Below are 10,029 nucleotides of genomic sequence, written 5' to 3' on the forward strand. Positions count from 1 at the left end.
ACTATTTTCTTCTTTGCTGTCTATCTCCATCATTTGTCACTTGGCCTCCTTTGAGTGTCCCAATTAAAATCTAACTACAGTTTTGGATTGAAAAAAATATTTTCCCTACTACATTCTCCTTAGACAGTATAACTTGTCTTAAAGTGTTTTTGGTGTATGACGAAATGGAATTGAAATGTTGACTCTATGTATTAATAGTTCCAAGTGGTTTTCCCACTGGCCTCTGAGTATATACATCACAGAGGTATTTTATTTTCTCATCTTTTTCCTTGAAATGTTACTAACACTTAAATCAAAGCAATAGTTTCTGTGCCTTCATCTTTGATCAGCTTTTTTCTGCATGCTTTTTACTTCCATTTTCTTCAATTTTCTTTCATTTTGCAACTGGCACTGCTCATGACAGGGGTTGGATTTGATTTCTAGTTATAATTCCCAGTTCCCATGAGACATTTTGATTCTCATATGGAGTCATCTTTGTGAAAGAGGCATCGTTTAAATCATCTATGAGCTCTTGCAATTACAACAGGGAGGGAAGTAATATTTTGAGTATATTACAGTATTCAGCATGTACATAACTTTGGATTTGCATCAAAAACATGATGTTTGGAACAGCACAGATACCCTGAAATACAGGGTAATACATCTGCTGAACTACTTCTTTCTTCTTTTTAACTTTTGGTTGTTTGGTTGTTTGGTTTGTTTGTTTGCTTTTAAAGGAAATAAAGAAAATTCTGCAATTCATTTGTAGTATATATGTGGTATAGTTTCTTTTCCAATGTAGTAATTTCAGTCAGTAACAGCCTCTTCTGTTGTCATTAACACTGTCATGATGTGCATTCGGTTTGCTTTCTGATAGGCAAGGTGAGGGAGGAGCAGGCGAGACTAAAACATCATGCTGGAGGCAGCAATTTGTCTGCTACAGAAGGCAGCAAGATATGTTTAAATCAAAACTGAATTACAACCTAATTTTTGTTCAATGGCTTTACGTGAACATAAGTACAGACATAGCATTGTGCAACTTTCATAAATCAAGTAGTTGAAAGCATTCCTTTAATCAATTTCAAAAACATAGACCCAAACCCCAGAAATTAAACTAATTGCAGATATTTTCCAGATTCTGATTTTAGTTCCAGTTCCTGTACAGCTTCCCCAGTTCTCTGCCTAAATATTGTTTCACAATTATTGGCATGAATATTCATCAGTTTGGAAAGTATTTCAGGGTATTTCCACTAAAAGAAGAAAATGAATATGCAGCAAGGTATTTTATGATGCAATTCAGGGATTTTAGAGAGGTTGAGCATATTTCTCTGAGTATATTTGAACTCAAGTAGCAGAAGCAAATGTCTCTTTTCTCAGTTTGAAGCCTTTTACAGCACAGAGAGCCCAAAAATTGCTTTGATTTTGTTCACAGTTCTGTTCCTGCCACTCCTTTGCTGGCTATATCTTGCTTTTTTTGCCAACTTGTTTGTCTGCATCCGCAGAGATTCCCTTCACTGCTATGTTTGTTAAAAACACATGTTCACTTGTGTGTGAATGCATACACACACTCATATACATTGTTCTTCATTCAACTCAATCCCAAAGATCTGAGCCATTTCCCACACTTGGGGAGATCTCATGGGACCTTACAGTTGAGCAGTTGCCCCACCCTCAGTGGCTTAGTCCTTGTGTGACAGATTTGCTGCTATTTTAGCCATTGCTGAACAACACGGTCCCTCCAAATTGTTTCCTGAAATAAGCTGGATGAAGGATAATTGCGTCCCAGCAACTTCATCAAAGCAATTGCCCACAGAACAAAAACTAATTCACTGGGAAGTTAGCTGATGGAGAACTATGGAATATTCTTTATGGCAGAATACAGAGTATTTCCTATGTTAGGAAACAAAGTAAAACACAGGGATTTAGTTCTACTACGAGGCTTGCTCTTCACTGAGTACTGAATTGTCTAAATAAATGCCACATATTTGAATGAAGTTCCATAGTAAAAATTTCAGGTCAGCTTTTCTAATTTTTCCCATTAGATGTCTAGTGCATTTGATAATTGTTTTCATTACTTAATTCTGAAGTTTTATTGAACTACAAGCTTAAGGATAGAATTAGGACCCAGGCCGCCTGTGTGCTACCAGTTTACATAGCTATATAGATGGTCACAGTGTGTTGAGAACACGTGCCACATTACCTTAAAGTTTGCTGCAGGTAGTTCTGCTTTGGTAGACTCTCCCCATGGTTTAAGGTTTCAAGAGTCAAAATCTACTATTATTTTTTCAATTTTTTTTTTCTGCTGGAAAAAAGCTGTTTTGTAGGTTCTTCTCTTCTGGAACCCTTTTCTGCCAGCCTTTAATTATGACATTTGAATTGTGTATAGGGAAGTTTCCTTCCTTAACACAACACATTCCTTATGGGGTTTATGTTTTCCTCTGGATCTCATATGAAGTCACTGCATGTTATAAGATAGCTTGAAACTGCTTACACAAGCAGTTATTTAACTATTTTATTTCCAGAGATTTAGCTGTAAATATAAAATGCATACTAATCCTTGGGGCATATCTTCTATTTGGTGATGAGATCTATTTAAGTCATACCAGTAAAATAATCTGTTCCCTTGTGATGTTACTGTTGGAATCCTGGATGGTACGAATTTTAAACTTTCTGCACTTAAAGGCACAGACCCACAAGAGAGCACTGCAATTGACCTGAGGCTGTGGAGAAGACTTCCAAAATTGATTGACAGCACTGGGATTACGGGTGTGTAGTTAGTTAGAGGGGCATAATGTCACAGCGTGGAAAACTTGAAGTCAGGTGTTTTAGAATATAGAATAAAATCTAGTAAGATGGAGGTTTTAGGTTGGAGGCAGGCTGTTCTTCTTTACATTTTTCTTCATCTTCTTCTTCCTTCTTCTTCATGGGTTTGGGTGGCATTTTGTAATTGGACAGAAAAGTCTGCATTGCAGGCTCTGTGGGATCAGTTATTGGGTTAAAAGGGAAAATAATCTAGGTGTGAGTTCTTAATTGGACTGTTTAGTCTTAAAAGACCTTGTAACAAGAGATTGTTAGCCATTTTGCGCCTCCTAATGAAAGGCTGCCAAACTCATGGTTGTGAGACTGTTTCACTGATAAGAAATAATAAACACCTGAGCCCAAACATGAACTACCATCTCAGGTGCCTTCAATCCTGGCCTTAAGAAACCAATAGTTACTTACCAAGGAAAAGGCAAAGTTATGCTTTCCATGTAATGATATTATCCATCATGGGTAGGGACCTTGTATTTTTATATATTTATTCACTTTTTTTTAAAGAATTTACATTTTCATTTTCTGCAAGGTAATGAGCAGGCAGTTTTTAAATTTTAGATCAGATATGCCTAGGTCATATATATTATTTTATCTTGTTTCTTTCTAGGTTTGGTCTTTGAGTGCCATTAGAAAATGCTTTCTAGAGTTTTGCTTACTTTTATCAAAGCCAGAAACCTCGGGGACAGTGAGGGATTTATTTTATGCCCTGTGTTACAATTTTGTGTTGTCATTGTTGGTGTGACAACATGATGATATAAAGTTTAGATGCATATTAAGGAAAACTTTCTTCATCTGTCAAGCATTGGAGCTGCCCACGCTGCCCAGGGAAGTGGCTGAGTCACCATCCCTGGAGTTCTTTGAAAGATGTGTAGATGTGTTACTTAAGGACATGGTTTAATGGTGGGCCTGGCAGTGCTGGGTTAACAGTTGGACTCAATGGTCTTAGGAGGCTTTTCCAGCCTAAATGATGCAATGATTTCCAGGCTGTGTTTATCTAGATTGTTATTTAGAACAAGACTAGTCTGACCAATGTGTCAGGGAAATGTGTGTGGGAAATGCAAAAGGGGTTTGGATTGCCTTTGTTTCTCCCAGTTGTTCATACTACCAGTAGAGTATGAAGTGTGAGAAAATGGAAATAAAGCAGTGGAGGGGGCACAGCTGCTACTCTAATGTACTGCAGGCCTCCTGTAGTGTAGAGTCACTGCTTTCTATTACATCCTGCTTCTCTGACAGACGTGGTGCTCAAGCATTGGCTCCACCCTGGTGAGCTGCCAGGTAATGTCACAGTAAAATAGCATTATTGTAAGAATACTTTTCTTTCCCAGAGTGCTGCAAGAAAGTGAAAGAGAAAAATCAGAGGACTATTGCTCTCTGAAGATATGATTCTTTTGGTGGAAATATTAGCTACATACTGCCCTTATTTTGTAGGTTGTGTCAGGATCAGAATTGTCCTTTGCCTGTTGGAAAAAACTCCTCAGAAACTAAGATGGAAAAAAAAATATTTTTCTAACAGTAAGAAAAATTTTCCAACTGTGGCATCTGGATTATGCCTTCCTAGCAAAGTAAATTGCAATATGCACAAATATTGGTTATGTTGATCAAAGGCCTCCAGGGTTCTGACCTGTCCCCAGCAGAGAAGAGTGACATTTATATGAAGTATTCCAACTACCTCTGTCCTTTGGTCCATTCCACTTCTCACTGTAGCATAGCCATTGCTTCTCTTCTGTCCTTTCAGTGGGAATAATGATGAAGATGGGATGGGTCACTATAAATTTCTATACAGGGGCAACTTTTCTGTAAAAAATTATTCTTCCTGGAACCATACAAACCCAGATGTTGCAATGGCAGAGAAACATATGCTAGTGAGGAGTGAGACAGCGCTGTGGATTATCATAATTTGTCTTCCACTAGCGTTCTAAAAAAGAAAGATTAAATGCTGAAATATATGAGTCAACTCAATGGAGAATTAGGATATTATTGGCATTGACTCTGTAGTCATTGTGCTGTGGCACAGAAGGGTGCAGTGATGTGAGGACAAATGATTAAGGAACAAAATTTCCTAGGTGAATTATGGTACTTCCTTGCAGGGAAAATTGTCTGGTTCTCCCACCAAACTTGTGGGATTCAAAATTGTTTCCATCATGCCAACTGGAATGATTATTTAATTGTGGAAGAGTCTTAAAATGGACCATCCTGACAGGATGCTTCAGCTGATGGAGGTGGCTTAGAACATACTCAGTTTCCTAAAGTAAAATTTAAACTGTCTAACTTTGATTGGAAAGTTTGAATGCATCTTAGTACACACCATATTCAAAAACCTGAGCCCTAGGTATTTACTTTCAACTTTTACTGCAGTGTTTTAAAATATACTTGCTATATTTTCTGAGGGTTTCTAAGTCTTCAGTCAGGATCAGCGACAGGCAGTACTGCAAAAGACAGCAAAACAGCCCTGCATTTGCTTACTGAACTCCCAGTGCTCCAAGGCTATTTGTACAGGCAGATATTTGTGCCAACAGTAAGATTCTTGCAGGACTGTGTCCTCAGTTTAGAAGTAATATATCAAACAGAACTAAAAAACCTGTGAAACATGAATGATCTTGCCATACATTTGTTTCTATTGTTAATATAGATGAGGATGTTCATAGCATCTAAAAGACTACATTTTTGTCTTCAGCACAAGAAGCTGTTTTATGTATGAGCTGTATGTAATTATATTGAAAACAAACTTTGCTTCGAGAACATTTTTGGCTCCACTCTGCAATAACACAAAGGGCCTTTGTTATGCTCTCATCAGGGTTATTTATGGATTGCAAAGGACTTACTAAAGGACAGTTTCATCTGATGGTATTCATCCACTGACCCAAATTTAAATGTAGTGACTTATATTCATATTAATCATAATTACTAATATGATCCACCAGACAAAAATTTCTGAAACAAGAAATGGGATTGCTCTATAGATTGAGAACTGGAACAGCAATACAGAGTGGTGTTTCAGATCCAAGACTTTGAATGTGCCAGAATAGAAAATGCAACAAAAGGCTTTGCATAATCCACATCAATTATAATCATCTTCACTTGAATTGAAAATGAAGCTCTTGATCTCTTAAAAAGGGGGGAAAAAAGTCACAGAGAGGGAGCTAAGTAGATCTTGGGAAAAAGGAATCCCAGAGCAAAGTGTGTTTGTGAATATCTGCCAGAAGCTCCTATAGGACATTATGAAGCCAGGTAAGGGCACTGTGCTTTCCTCTGACTTGCCTATACAACCATTACATTAAAGGATTACTTTCAGAAATCTTTCTTTGCCCAGATTTTTCCTGCCTGACCTGCAGGACTTAGGAAGCATCCAAAGACAGCTTTCTGTTCCTCTTCAACCTCAGCATGACAACGGACAAGCTCTTTAGGGCCACAGTCAGATGGCGTGCTGTCAGTACAAACCTTTGGTTTTGCAACTGCCATGGCATCTACCTATGAGAGTGTACCATGCAGCAATTCAGAGCACTATTTATACAAGACTGGAAGATCCAGCTTCTGGAGGCACTAGTGGACAAAGTATTTATGATAGTGAAGTAAATTTACATGACCCAGTCTGAATGTTGCCCCGTTCATTCTTTTGATTTGGCCTCCCAGATGTAAAAGATGATTGTCACAGACATTTCTTTTATGAAAAATCCTCTCTTAGGATTTCCCTGCTGAAGCTGAGAAGTTCAGCAACCAGACATAAACAATAGGTTATCTGCTGCTGTGGAATGTAACAGGTCTGCCTGGATTGGCCCAGTTTGGATGTTTGGAGTTGGTGACCAATCCAGAACTGAGATCTCTCGGACACAGTCTGAGAGAGCTGGTTTGTTATTCATTCTTTACTTTCTATTGTTAGGTAGCTAGCAGCTTCTGGAAACTCTCCTTTCTTTTTCTTTTTAGTATAGTTATAATAGATGTATATATCATAACTTAATAAATCAAGCCTTCTGATCATGGAGCCCATCTCGTCTCTTCTCTCCCTGAAACCCTTGTGACCACCGTCACAGATGATCAGTATTTTTTTACCTCACTGGGTGCCTGTGAAATTAAGGACTTTAAAAGAATATAAATCACAGAGATATTGCAAGAAGGGAGGTTATATAAATGTAATCTAATTATATAAAAATCTTCAGATGAATTACACTTTCATTACCATAGCCTTCTGCTACGTCCTTGTTGTTTATTTGAACTATTAGTGGTTGTAGAGACTAGATGTTATTTCAGATGATGAATCCCAGTCTTATTTTCGTTGCTTAATGAACAAGTTTTTTGGGTCAGAGAAAGTGCTGGGTCAAATTTGTTTAATCCATAGTTGTGAACACTCTGTGCTTCTAAACATCAGGCCCAGTTTTCTGAAATGCAAAATTTCTCTACTGTAGTATCTTCTTAAAATTTCACAGATCTAATAAGACCTATATCTAACATTTAACTCGAAGTTTGTTGTCACCCTACAGGAATTGCAACAGACATTGTTTGGATAGAAGGAGGTAAGCTCAGGAAATAAGCAGAACAAAGTGGCATTATCATCAAGACACTGTTTACAAACTATTCCTTGGCATCAGACTGTTCTTTAGTATTAACCAAATAGTTAGCTATAATAATTAAATGTTAATTTATTCTTAACCAACAGGAGCAGATTCTAAGCAGGTTCTCCTTGTTCTGCATGTTTGATGACATTGTTTTGTTGTTTTCTTTAGAAGCCACTGAGGGGCAGCAGGTTTTCATATGGAAACAAGCTTTCATGTGTAAGGAAATCTAGAGCTGTGAGTATTATACATTTGATTGTTTTAATGAATTCCATGCATCAGATCACTGAAGGCTATAACAAAGGTTTCACTGCGTTCTCCTGTAAATGAACATGATTTTTTCTTGTTTATGGAATTTTGATGTATTTTTTCTTCGTGAGTAGAAAAACCTGAAGAATGTCCCACAAGTGTCTGCAAAGCCCCATTTATGGCTGTAGGGTGTCTGTAAGATGGAATTAATAGGTTAGTCTGTCACATGCACAGCACACATTTTGGTACTACTTTTAGAAAGGAGGCCAGGACATTTGGACAAAAGAGTGATAAGAACTTCGGTTTATTTGTTAGATTTATTACAGCTAACAAGCTGACTAATGGAAAAGGCTATGTTGCTCAGAAATCTCTGTATGCTTCAGATACATAAGTAACCAGACACTCTGATAAAACAGATCCTGTTTTAAGTCAGACTGTTAAGCTTGTCCATCAACAGTAAAGACATATCCAGTAGTGAATGCAATATATTCTTGGTCCTAGTACCTCTGCTTTCTCTAGCTACCTTATGTGACTCTCTGTTGGCTTTGATCCTGGCTACAGGGACTCACACCAGCCCACAGGTCTGGAGTGAAGCCCTTTGGTCTGTCAGCATTGGGTGCTCACCTGTGTGATCTGCCCAATTGTTAATAACCCAAGGGAATAGCGACTTAGATCCATATTTTTTTTCCACATATGAGAACAAAATAGCCAATCAGGTTTGCAGAGGACTTCTGCATAGCTTATGCATGAAGATTTGAACCAAGGGCCAAATCTTTTTTTAGCCAAATTATTTTCTACATGCACTTTGAAAAATACTAGCAATTAATATTCCTATGTCCTTTCTGTCCTTAGCTGAGGACAATTTCCAGACACAGTTTTTCAGTAATACCTCAGGACACTCTAAGCTAAGTATTCTGGTAAAAATTACACATAAAAACCAAAAGTCTGACTTACTATGTTGTTACACCTTAGGCAGTTTGTAACAATTCTGTCAAGCATAAAAGCAAAGAATTTAATTCTTTACTTTCATACTCCTATGCAGCCATTCTTCCACAGGATAACATGACAAAACTGATAAGCTATTTTAATTTTCTAGCCAAAAGCAACTGGAGTATGGGCTGTCCTGGCCATGCTCTCACTCCCTTGCAATGTTTTATATTCCCACATGTAGGAAGTTTTATATTCCCACAGGATGGATAAGGTGTATCATTATGATACATGAGGATCGCTTCATTCCTAGACAAAACAGCTAATCTTGTTTGTGTCCCTTTGTGCCTCAGTATCACTGTGAACTGAATGGAGCATGTACAGCTTCAGGTCTGAAAAAAAGCCCTAGCAAATTGTCTTTCAGATCAATTGTGCAAATACTAATTATCTTTTAAGAGTCCTGTCTGCCTAGAAGAACCAGCAGAACCAGTCACATTAAACATAGGTGTAGCAGTATGAGAGTAGGGTGGAATAACAATGATTTGTCTGAGACAAGAATTCTCATATGAATAGAAGCATTAGGAAAAACAGAAGATTTAAGAATATAGCCTCAATTTACTGCTCAGTTATGGGGAAGTCTTGCCAAAATAACAGCGAGAACCTTTCAAGGTATACCCTTGCAGAAAGCAATGTCTGTAGAGGACATGGATGTTCATGCCTATCACATCTAAATTCTGCCTGGTTGTGTGGTAGATGCTGTGCTGTACACAATTTAATATTGCACACAGTGCCTTTTTGCCTCTGTCCTGTCCCTGTTCCAACCTTTCTGTCCTTTGTCCATTCTCTATAATTTAAAATAGTTGTCTACACTGTATATAATTTGATTTTTTTTAAGATGAGAGCAGACCTGGCCATTTTCAAGGAAAAACTTTAGTCCAGTCAGTCCTTTTATTGAGGAAGTAAAATAATACTAAAATGTTGCACAACTGGAGACTTAATTAGCTTTTATAGTTCTTGTAAAGAAGACGCTTCCTTGTTAAGTAGCAAATACAGGTATAATTAAGCCTGTTGTGAAGCTAAATTGGAATTAACAGCTCTTCTGGTTTGTGTCCGTGTGTGCGGATGTGAGAAGCCATTAGAGGGCCCCTCCTCCCGAGCGCTGTAGCCGTGCACAGAGCCACCTGGAGGCAGTGTTCGCACAGATTGCTTCAGACCTGTGCTTGTAAAGTACAATTTCCTGAGATTTCATCATAGAAAAAAATTATATACTGGAAAGCACGATTTTTTTTAAAAAAGCCTTTGCCTTCATAGGATACACCTTTGATTTTCCATGGGTCTGTAATACTGAGATGCTCCTGTGAAGTGCTTTTTTATAAAAACCTTTGTAGGAAGATCCAGCAGGATATTCCAGCAAAACAGCTGACATAATTGAAAAGAACATGCAAAATTTCCTGCATGGAGCAGAAAAATAGCGCTGCTTGACCTACAGTATGACCTAAAGTATTCTTGTTTT

Source organism: Geospiza fortis, unplaced genomic scaffold (assembly GCF_000277835.1).
Source record: "Geospiza fortis unplaced genomic scaffold, GeoFor_1.0 scaffold201, whole genome shotgun sequence".
Taxonomy (NCBI): Eukaryota; Metazoa; Chordata; class Aves; order Passeriformes; family Thraupidae; genus Geospiza; species Geospiza fortis.